This window comes from Berghia stephanieae, chromosome 14 (assembly GCF_034508935.2).
Source record: "Berghia stephanieae isolate SIO BIC M18660-M18661 chromosome 14, UCSD_Bste_1.3, whole genome shotgun sequence".
Lineage (NCBI taxonomy): Eukaryota > Metazoa > Mollusca > Gastropoda > Nudibranchia > Aeolidiidae > Berghia > Berghia stephanieae.
Window position 1 is genome coordinate 16,313,410 of NC_088373.1, and position 12,500 is coordinate 16,325,909.

At 34.8% G+C, this 12,500-nt stretch overlaps 1 protein-coding gene across 20 annotated transcripts in view; it reads left to right on the forward strand.

Moving 5' to 3' along the window:
- LOC144959809 (ATP-binding cassette sub-family G member 4-like) overlaps window positions 1-12,500 on the forward strand; it is a 150,668-nt gene that overhangs the window by 77,036 nt on the left and 61,132 nt on the right. Inside the window, exon 1 of one of the 20 annotated variants that reach the window (XM_078892581.1) lies at window positions 7,670-7,917. The exons of 18 other annotated variants lie outside the window; for them this stretch is intronic. The gene's annotated coding sequence lies outside the window, so the exon portion shown is untranslated. Of the gene's footprint in view, window positions 1-7,669; window positions 7,918-12,500 lie in introns of those variants that run through there. One more of the 20 variants, XM_078892566.1, reaches the window with a different exon arrangement.

The window sequence follows — 12,500 nt, forward strand, 5'->3', positions numbered from 1 at the left end:
TCGAGCAGTAACATTTTTACATTAAAATTAAATAACACTTCAAAATCCTAAACATTGTGACGTCAGCTCAGGCCTCAACTTTTTATCTTCAATAAGTTTTAATGACTTAGAGATGCGTATGAATGATGGTCTGAAAATTGGATCAAAAAATTGGTAATTCTACGCTCTTTTCGTTCTTGCCATACTTCTTCGTCTTCTCGCATCAGGACAGCGGTATCGTGGGCATGGCCTGCCTACTTGAAGTTTTTAAAATAAAATTCGTACTTTCCAAGGCGAAAAAAAGTGAAAAAGTCACTATAAATAACTTTACAAATCAATAATATGCCATCGCCATGATACACACTTGCTTCAAAGTCCTGGATATAGGATCTAAGGAACTAAATATTCCTTTTCGACTCTATTTATTGAGTCCGAGAGGCGATTGCAGCTCTGTAGCTGATGCCAAAAATTCGTAATTCTACGCAGATCTGCAGATCAGATCAGATGCTCTTGCCATACTTCTTCTTCTCGCATCAGAACGGCGGTATCGACGGTATGATGGATTCAACGAGATTCCGTCAGCATTTTTTTTTTGTCTAGTGCAGATTTGCCTACTTGAAGTTTTTAAAATTCATACTTTCCAAGCGAAAAAAAAAAACATGAAAAAAAGTCACTATAAATAGCTTTAGAAATCAATAATATACCATCACCATGATCCACAAATGTTTCAAAGTCCTGGATATATAGTGGATCTTAGGAACTAAATAATTCCTTTTCCATGATATTTATTGTGTTAATGCAGCTCTGTAGCTGGAGCCAAAAAATTCGTAATTTTACGAATTTTTCGTAGCACTAGACAGGTCTGGTTTAGTGTTACTATATATAGCACTTGGCATCCTTGACCTGCAGAGATTCCATAGTTCGAGTACGAGTTTGTATTATGACCGCGTAAAATAGAGCCACCGACTTTGGGGAGTGTTCGTTACTCAACATTCTTTCACCATACTCAGGTGTAAAATGAGTATATTATTATTATTATTATGACCTTACAGGCGATATTATGAATGTCTCGGCGTCTTTCATGTTTAATGCCGTCGGCTTTTGGATCCCTTGAAAAGCGCTTTAAGCACGTTTGTTGGATATTGCCGTGTATGAAAGCTCAAGTTTGTATTTTTGTTTGTTTGTTTGTTTGTTTGTTTTTTTTTTGTTTTTTTTTAATTGTGTTTTTGTTTTAATGTGACTGACTTGCTTTTTGTTGGATTCCATCTATATTAAAATTTATCCAAACTTCAATTCTCTCCCTTAAAAAAAAAGATAAATAAAATTGATTATTCATTATAGTTCAGAAAAGTGAGTGGAGCAGGCACTTATGTTGGTAACAACAAGATATGAAGTGAATAGAAAAGTGCCAGAAGACAATAGAGAATAAAAATTTTTCGCGGCGGTGGTGGGGTTCGAACCTGCGACCTTATTGGTACGACAACTCCGCCTGGCAGGTGAGAGCGTGGCTCTACCGTGTGAGCTATCAACGAACACAAAAATATTCGTTTCAAACTCAAAGTCATTACTAGATCCCTCTCTCACCCACTTCTTGAGACCGCCGATTCGTTCGTACACCACCATCGCGAATAATTTTGACCAGCAGTTAAGCTTAATAGCCAATATTCTCAACACAAACATATAACATAGAAACGATTGAGACATTGAGTATGCTCCGGTGTATGGGTGAATTTTTAATTCAGAAAAGTGAGTGGAGCAGGCACTTACGTTGGTAACAACAAGATATGAAGTGAATAGAAAAGTGCCAGAAGACAATAGAGAATAAAAATTTTTCGCGGCGGTGGTGGGGTTCGAACCTGCGACCTTATTGGTACGACAACTCCGCCTGGCAGGTGAGAGCGTGGCTCTACCGTGTGAGCTATCAACGAACACAAAAATATTCGTTTCAAACTCAAAGTCATTACTAGATCCCTCTCTCACCCACTTCTTGAGACCGCCGATTCGTTCGTACACCACCATCGCGAATAATTTTGACCAGCAGTTAAGCTTAATAGCCAATATTCTCAACACAAACATATAACATAGAAACGATTGAGACATTGAGTATGCTCCGGTGTATGGGGTGAATTTTTAATTCAGAAAAGTGAGTGGAGCAGGCACTTATGTTGGTAACAACAAGATATGAAGTGAATAGAAAAGTGCCAGAAGACACTCTATTGTCTTCTGACACTTTTCTATTCACTTCATATCTTGTTGTTACCAACATAAGTGCCTGCTCCACTCACTTTTCTGAATTAAAAATTCACCCCATACACCGGAGCATACTCAATGTCTCAATCGTTTCTATGTTATATGTTTGTGTTGAGAATATTGGCTATTAAGCTTAACTGCTGGTCAAAATTATTCGCGATGGTGGTGTACGAACGAATCGGCGGTCTCAAGAAGTGGGTGAGAGAGGGATCTAGTAATGACTTTGAGTTTGAAACGAATATTTTTGTGTTCGTTGATAGCTCACACGGTAGAGCCACGCTCTCACCTGCCAGGCGGAGTTGTCGTACCAATAAGGTCGCAGGTTCGAACCCCACCACCGCCGCGAAAAATTTTTATTCTCTATTGTCTTCTGGCACTTTTCTATTCACTTCATATCTTGTTGTTACCAACATAAGTACCTGCTCCACTCACTTTTCTGAATTAAAAATTCACCCCATACACCGGAGCATACTCAATGTCTCAATCGTTTCTATGTTATATGTTTGTGTTGAGAATATTGGCTATTAAGCTTAACTGCTGGTCAAAATTATTCGCGATGGTGGTGTACGAACGAATCGGCGGTCTCAAGAAGTGGGTGAGAGAGGGATCTAGTAATGACTTTGAGTTTGAAACGAATATTTTTGTGTTCGTTGATAGCTCACACGGTAGAGCCACGCTCTCACCTGCCAGGCGGAGTTGTCGTACCAATAAGGTCGCAGGTTCGAACCCCACCACCGCCGCGAAAAATTTTTATTCTCTATTGTCTTCTGGCACTTTTCTATTCACTTCATATCTTGTTGTTACCAACATAAGTGCCTGCTCCACTCACTTTTCTGAATTAAAAATTCACCCCATACACCGGAGCATACTCAATGTCTCAATCGTTTCTATGTTATATGTTTGTGTTGAGAATATTGGCTATTAAGCTTAACTGCTGGTCAAAATTATTCGCGATGGTGGTGTACGAACGAATCGGCGGTCTCAAGAAGTGGGTGAGAGAGGGATCTAGTAATGACTTTGAGTTTGAAACGAATATTTTTGTGTTCGTTGATAGCTCACACGGTAGAGCCACGCTCTCACCTGCCAGGCGGAGTTGTCGTACCAATAAGGTCGCAGGTTCGAACCCCACCACCGCCGCGAAAAATTTTTATTCTCTATTGTCTTCTGGCACTTTTCTATTCACTTCATATCTTGTTGTTACCAACATAAGTGCCTGCTCCACTCACTTTTCTGAATTAAAAATTCACCCCATACACCGGAGCATACTCAATGTCTCAATCGTTTCTATGTTATATGTTTGTGTTGAGAATATTGGCTATTAAGCTTAACTGCTGGTCAAAATTATTCGCGATGGTGGTGTACGAACGAATCGGCGGTCTCAAGAAGTGGGTGAGAGAGGGATCTAGTAATGACTTTGAGTTTGAAACGAATATTTTTGTGTTCGTTGATAGCTCACACGGTAGAGCCACGCTCTCACACTGCCAGGCGGAGTTGTCGTACCAATAAGGTCGCAGGTTCGAACCCCACCACCGCCGCGAAAAATTTTTATTCTCTATTGTCTTCTGGCACTTTTCTATTCACTTCATATCTTATTATTCATTATAGTAACATCAAGGAAGAGTTCGTGAGAGGCCTGCAGTTTTTACGGTCATACAGACTATCCTTCTCTGGGACCTCGAATGCCCAGGCCCTGGCCGGAATCCTTCACTATCGAAAATGTTGACAAAATATTATGCTATTGCTCATAATTAGCGTTGAATCTAGGGGAAATCCGAAACGTTCACTTGATTTTTTTTTGTTTATATTAATAATTAATTAACCCCGAGTCCGAAATTCAACAACATTAGTGATGATTGCCACCACCAGTAAATCGTTTACTGCTCTTTTCATGCGACGGTCCGTCACACATTGCTTTAACTCACTCAACCCTAACACCGACCATATCCGAAGTTTACCCGGGTTACTTTTACCCCATGCCTATTTATTACGTTTTTCTGAGACAAATTATAGGCGTAGTATCAAAGCTAATGTTTTTAGTTTTTACATGTTAATGGTAGTTGAATACAACTAGATCTATGTACATGCTCATTTTTTAATACATTTTTTTTTTCCAAAGTTTAAAAGTAGCAAAAATCTCTAGGATTGATTGGGTTAATGAAGTAATAATTCATATGTGTGATCGCAGGTCAATCGTCAATATCACATCACTTATTATCAGTGTATCTTTTGTTATGCGTGTATGTAAGCATTGAGTATCGATGTACCTACGTGTTTACTATACTGTAAGTATGGAAGTAAAAGTCGTGCAGGATCACATCATAGAGCTGATACGAGGCCTGAATAGGATTGTTGGAATGATAACCGTTTCGATAACTAAATTAATATAATCGGGGAGATAACCATTTTCCATTGTCATTGAATATGTATAATATAACATGTACAATGAGATGAATGTGTCATTTATGGTCATGGCCGAATTATGCTAATTATTATTCATACATTCATCGGTGATCATTGGGATTGTGCGTCAATGTGTAATCTTATTCATGAATAATTAAGATTTGCTTCGTGAGCACAATGCGATGGATTCCATTGTATGTAATATTTGAGATGACTTGTCATTATTTACATAGTGGGCGTATTGCCCCCCCCCCCCCAATACACACACACAGACACACACACACACACACACACACACTGACACTCACAATACCTTTTGTTCAATCTGTTCAATCTGCTGGGTTAGTAGCAAATTTAAACAATTATAAAACTTTTTTTTTCTTTTGAGGGGGTGTGGGGGGGGGGGGGGCGTCACTGTTGCTGTATTTTCTATCCCCTTATTTCCTTTTCTATGTTACTCTCTGTCTTTGTCTTGAAATGAGATTACTTGGTTTTTGTCCTTACCTTGGTTGATTTTGGCGGGGGGGGGGGGGGGGGGGGGGGGGGCAGGGCAAATGGAGGTATAGTGTATGTTTTGGGAGATGATGTTTTTTTTTTTTTTTTTTTTTTTGGGGGGGGGGGGGGGGGTTCGGTTATTTTTTCACATATTGCCTCTCTTGTGTGTCAGGGTATTCCTCCTGTAGAGATCTCATGCTTGTGTCTGGATAAGACTCGTGGGAGAGAACACTAAACTGATGTGGTATTATGCTCATTTGAATCAACTTCTGTTCCCTGTTTGAACCAGCTTCCCCCCCCCCCCCCCCCCCCCTTTTGTCTGAGGTGCTTTCTAATGTATTATATCTAGAATTGTTTGACCATCCTATTTTCTCACATTTTGATGGCGCTTATATGACATTTCTAAATATACCGCAAACGCCGTAAAACCTCTACAAAGAAAAAGAAACCCCCCCCCCCCCCCCCCCCAAAAAAATCTGTGCGGTTTCCATGTAAAGTAAAGTTTGAAAACAACAAATCAAAGGCAAAACAAATCGAATAGATCACAATTTAAAAAAAACAAACTTGGAATACCCCAAAAATACAATAAATAAACCAATCAATCAATCAACCATATCAATATATGAATAAATGAATAAATAAATAAATAAATAAACAACCAAAATGAATAAAAATGGAAAAAAAAGTTAGAACAACAAAAGCAAAAAAACAAAACAAAAAAAAAAACCCCAAAAAACAAAACAAATTAAAAAAAATTTTTTTTTTAAAGATCATTTTTAAAACAGCAGAATTGAAAATAAATAAATAAATAAACAACGTAAAACTAAACAAAACAATGAAAAAGAGAATAAATAGTAAAACCAGGACTGCCAGTGTTTAGGAATGTCTTTGAGATTGGATTGAATGAGTTGTTTAAGTAAGTCCTCTTGTAATTTTTAACTTGGCATTGATTTCCCCTATTAGCGGATCACACCATTGTCGAACGAGCAGGCCTTAATTAAGAATCCCACCAATCAATGTTAACGAATTCACTTTATCAATGATAAAATTTCTTGTTATCTGAACGATTTCTTTATCTTTAGCAGAGCTGCCAACTTGAAAGATAACAATTCGTAGTTTCCAAGGGAAAAAAAAAAGTTACTTTAAATAGCTTTAGTAAATAATAATTTGTCCTCGCTATGATCCAAAAATACTTCAATGTTCTGAATAAATAAACGATCTAAGGAGCTTCATGTTCATTTTCAACAAGATTTATTGAGTCAAAGAGGTATATGCCCGTAGTAGCCATCGTTATGTTATAGATAGAATGCGCTTGGCCAAGGAGTTCACAACATTGCCATCCGGAAGTATAACGGACCAACACACAAACTCTGTGTAACCATGAACTTTTATAGTCTGGTTAATACAGTTCATTGAGCATTACTCATAAACGCGGATGGCAAAAAACAATAACAAAGGCCTGAGTGACGTCATCTGCATACTATCTATAGCCTGACACCGAAACCCCAAAAGGACTGGCCTTTTCACGCCATTACTTGGTTTTTGCACCGCCTAGTGAGTTGTCGTTAGTAGAGCTCATGGAAACAAGTGGTCCCATTGGTTGAACTATTGAATATAATCAAGGCCCTATATATATAGATAGATTGAAGATGACGTCACTCTGGTCTTTGTTATTGTTTTTTTGCCATCCGCGTTTATGAGTAATGCTCACTGAACTGTATTAACCTGACTATAAACGTTCATGGATACACACAGTTTTGTGTGTTGGTCCGTTATACTTCCGGATGGCAATGTTATGAGCTTCTTAGCCAAGCGCATACTATCTATAGGATCTAAGGAACTACATTTTCCTTTTCAGCAAGATTTATTGAGTTAAAGAGGCGTAGATATGCCCGTCGCCATCGTTATGTTATAGCCTGACACTGAAACCCCCAAAGGACTGGTCTTCTCACGTCATTAGTTGCTTAGTGAGTTGTTGTTAGAAGTGCTCATGGAAACTAAGTGGTCCCATTGGATGAACTATTGAACACAATAACTCACGATTTGTTTTCTTTTGTGGCCAAAGACAGGTCTTTTGGCGTCATATTTTGGTCAGTGTCGGGCTATAGATAGTATGCGCTTGGCCAAGAAGCTCATAACATTGCCATCCGGAAGTATGACGGACCAACACACAAAACTGTGTGTATCCATGAACGTTTATAATGTGGTTAATACAGTTCAGTGAGTATTACTCATAAACGCGGATGGCAAAAAACAATAACAAAGACCAGAGTGACGTCATCTTCGAACTATCTATAAGTTAACGATGGCGACGGTATGCCGCTCTGTGGTTGGAGCCAAAAATTGGTAATTCTACGACTTTTTCGTAATACTAGGCAGGTCTTCTATGATAATATGAATACTAATATCTCTCCGATTTGATGATAATGATAATTATCTGCCCGTTGACCTCGTCACTGTTGGTTGTCAGATAGAAGAGTGGGTCGTGATAACAGCTCGAAACCCTATCTTTCCCTTTTTCTCTTTCTTCGTCCTCTTCTTCTTTCTTCTTCCTTCTTCTCACGTCCTGGGTGGATGATGGATGGCTGATTGGTGACTGTGGATGTGGATGTGGAACAGTTCGGATTGGTGGATTCTTTGATTTCATTGATTGAATATATATTCAGTGAAACTGTGATTTTTAAAATTAATTTAATTAATTTTTATAAAAAAATATATATATATATATATTTTTTTTTGTGGAAAAGTGACTAGTAAGGACCTCTCTACATTTTGGAACTTTGAACTGTTTACGTGAGTTTTTAAAAAAAAACTGATCTTATTCGAACTGTAAGAAAACGAAAACGAATAACAAAAAATATTTATTGTGCCTGCTCCGTCATTCATTATAAATTAGATATATTATGCACTTGTTAACGAATAACGAATAATAATAATAATAATAATAATAATAATAATAATAATAATAATAATAATAATAATAATAATAATAATAATAATAATAATAATAATAATAATAATAATAATAATAATAATAATAATAATAATTATAACAGAACGGAATGTGAAACGAGGCAAAAAAAAAACCCAAAAAAAAAACAAAAAACAAAACAAAACAAACAAAAACAAAAAAGACAAAAAACAAAAACAAACACTCACTTTCAAACCAGGTACATCGTGAGGCCTCAGAATTGAGAGGGTTTTGTTGGTGTTGTTATTTTGTTGGGTTTTTTTTTTTTTTTTTTTTTTTGTGTGTGTTTTTTGGGGGTTTTTTGTTTTTTTTTTTACTAGTCATTTAAATCGATATATATATATATATATATATATATATATATATATATATATATATATATATATATATATATATATATATATAATATATATATATATATATATTTGACGGACAGTTTTCTGGCCACACTTTTAAATACATTTTGGTTTTTTTATTTTTATTTTGTTGTTGATTTTTACCCCTAGAGAACGTCCGTAAACTGGCTAGGATATAATGTTATAACACGATCGAGTGGCTAGTTACGCCATATCTGTCTACTTGATACAAGTGTGTGTATGTATGTATGTATCTCATCCATTTATCTATCCAAATCACTTTCCTTTCAGTAGAGATAGATTGATGGCCGATGGAGATTCCCCCCCCCCCCCCCCCCCCCCCCCCCGTTAATAACTGACAAAACACAATTTCTTCAGCATGGCCAGATTTTGACTCACTTTAGATCGATATACTATCTACTCTTTACTCGCATTCTCTCACCGTACTCATGTGTAAAATGAGTATCTGGCCGTTAACAGCCTTGTTTCTCAGTTCCCCCCCCCCCTCAAAAAAAAAAAAAATAATATCGTCTTACAGGCGTCATGTCTTGTCCTAAATTCTAAATGTTACCTAATGGACAGGGACCCCTTGTAAAGCGCTTTGAGCACGTGTAGTGGATATTGCGCTATATAAAAGCTCCTTAAAAATTTTTTTTTAAAAAAAGCTCCATTTTTTTAAAACGCTCAACTTGACTTTTTGTTTTAAATGCGTTTTGTTGGTATATATATTATTATTATCGCGGTATTGGGTAAATTGGTTACGTAGTACGTACATTGATACTCGTGTCTGTCCGTATCTCTCCATTTATCTCGGATGACAATCACTCTCCCTTTGGTCAAGGTAGATGGATGGATACAATAGATATATAGACTAGTATTGACAAGGTTGTTGTTGTAGGTTTTTTTTTTTTTTTTTTAATAGGAGCTTTTATATAACGCAATATCCACTAAACGTGCTCAAAGCGCTTTACAGGGGGGTCCCTGGTCAACAGCAACACTTAACATGTAATTTTTTTTTTCGGACAGAGACAACGCTGTTCACGGCCAGGTACTCATTTTACACCTGAGTACGGTGAGAGAATGTGAGTAAAGAGCCTTTTCCAAGGACTCAACTACGCGCTGGGCCAGGCTCGAACTCAGGACCTTCCGGTCCGAAAACGAGTGTCATACCGCTAGACCACATAGCCACACATACATGGAACACCTTAACTCTATCCTTACCAGCCATTTTCAGGATTTTCACAAAAAAACTTCACACCCAACTAACACAAAAATAGATTTTTTTATCACTCAAACACAATAGCAGTATCTAAGTTCTTGCGATAAATTATAATTTCTGTAGCAAAACATGCTCTATCTATCTATCTACAACAAACCGTTCATTTTCTTTAAATTTTATGATGTACAAGAGACATTTGATTAAGAAAAATGTTGGTTTGTATCTTAACGAATGTGACGATTTTCCTAGTTGGTAAGGAGAGGGTTAACGTGATATTGTATATTATTATTTAATGTCCCCGTAGGTAGGTGGATATCGGCGTGTGTGATTATTGTTACCAATCATCTGAATATGTTCTAAACGTGTATTGAGTTAACATATTACAGCATTATTATTATTATTATTATTATTATTATTATTATTATTATTATTATTATTATTATTATTATTATTATTATTATTATTATTATTATTATTATTATTATTATTATTATTATTTTAACCCCAGGAATGGGAGACACCCAATGTTTGTCGTTGCTTTGCCAATTTAGAATTATCTCCGTCTTTTAAATACGACAATAAACAGGTATAGGTATACTGACCTTAGAAGAAAAATAATATTTGATATCGATCATAATAATAATAATAATAATAATAATAATAATAATAATAATAATAATAATAATAATAATAGTAATAATAGTTATAATAAAAGAAAATAATAATAATAATAATAATAATAATAATAATAATAATAATAATAATAATAATAATAATAATAATAATAATAATAATAATGAAGATGATAACGATAATAATAATAATAATAATAATAATAATAATAATAATAATAATAATAATAATAATAATAATAATAATAATGAAGATGATAACGATTATAATTATAATAATAATAATAATAATAATAATAATAATAATAATAATAATAATAATAATAATAATAATAATAATAATAATAATAATAATAATAATAATAATAATAATAATGATAATAATAATGATAATAATAATGATAATGATAATAATAATAATAATAATAATAATAATAATAATAATAATAATAATAATAATAATAATAATAATAGTAATAATAATAATAGTAATAATAATAATAATAATAATAATAATAATAATAATAATAATAATAATAATAATAATGATAATAAAAATATATAAGACCCATCACCACAAATGTTTCACAATGCTACAATCGCATATTGGGTAAATATAAAAAAGAATGATAATGCAAAAGATATATGACCCTAGTACACTCAAAGAAGGAGCAAAAGTAAGAAAGTGAGACAAGAAAAACATCGCCGCCATATTACAGCATTATTATTAGATCTACTAGTACTATTTTATTATTGCCTGTTTTTGCTAATGGCGAAAGGGAGAAGAGTTCGGGGGAAGGGGCTAGCCTACTTTATCTTTCTTTCCTCTCTTTCTTCATTCCAGCATTCCTTTCTTTCTTTCTTTCCTTTCTTTCTTCATTCCACCATTCCTTTCTTTCTTTCCTTTCTATCTTCATTCCACCATTCTTTTCTTTCTTTCTTTCCTTTCTTTCTTCATTCCACCATTCTTTTCTTTCTTTCTTTCCTTTCTTTCTTCATTCCACCATTCTTTTCTTTCTTTCTTTCCTTTCTTTCTTCATTCCACCATTCTTTTCTTTCTTTCTTTCTTCATTCCACCATTCCTTTCTTTCTTTCTTTCCTTTCTTTCTTCATTCCACCATTCCTTTCTTTCTTCCTTTCCTTTCTATCTTCATTCCACCATTCTTTTCTTTCTTTCTTTCCTTTCTTTCTTCATTCCACCATTCTTTTCTTTCTTTCTTTCCTTTCTTTCTTCATTCCACCATTCTTTTCTTTCTTTCTTTCCTTTCTTTCTTCATTCCACCATTCCTTTCTTTCCTTTCTTTCCTTTCTTTCTTCATTCCACCATTCTTTTATTTCTTTCTTTCTTTCATTCTGTCTTTCTTAATTTATTTTATTATTATAAAGTAATGACAAAGAGTTCAACACGTTTTATCGTAGACTTAATCTAGCTAGTGAGTGGTCACGGTCCACTGATCACAAGGCCATTCCAGGAACCGTTTGATCCCAAACGATAAAAAAAGAATAACATGTGACAAACCGTGTCAATCTGGTGTTATTTCCCAATGATCACTGGCGGGGCGAGGAAAATTGAATTAGAAAAAAGTAATTGAGCTTTTATATAGAGCAATATCCACTAAACGTGCTGCAAAGCGCTTTACAAGGGGTACCTGGCCAACGCATGTTTGGCGATATTGCAATTTTTTTTTCGGACAGAGACAACGCTGTTAACGGCCAGGTACTCATTTTACACCTGAGTACGGTGAGAGAATGTGAGTAAAGAGTCTTTTCCTATGACTCAACTATGCACCGAGCTAGGCTCGAACCCAGGAGCTTCCGATCCGATCTTGTCATACTACAAGACACTGAATTATTTTATATTTTTTTGGTGAAAATGACAAGGATTGGCATATTCCAGAATTTCAAAATAATTTTATTCTAGAAGAAATAAATGGTCTCTCTTCTGACACACTCTGAACTTTTTTAATTTTTTTTAAAAAGAAGATAAAGTAAGATACATCCAAAAAAAAAAAATGTTTTTTTTTTAATTATCAGAAATATAGTTCAAAATTTCAAAGTTTATTTAATTCAATATTTCATAAGAGCGTCCGTCATTGTTCCGAGAGTAGTCACGTCACGACTGTTGAATCCTATTTCCGCTCAAAATCGTTACCTTGAGCTTCAAATTTGGATTTTAAATTTATATTTTAGTTTATTTA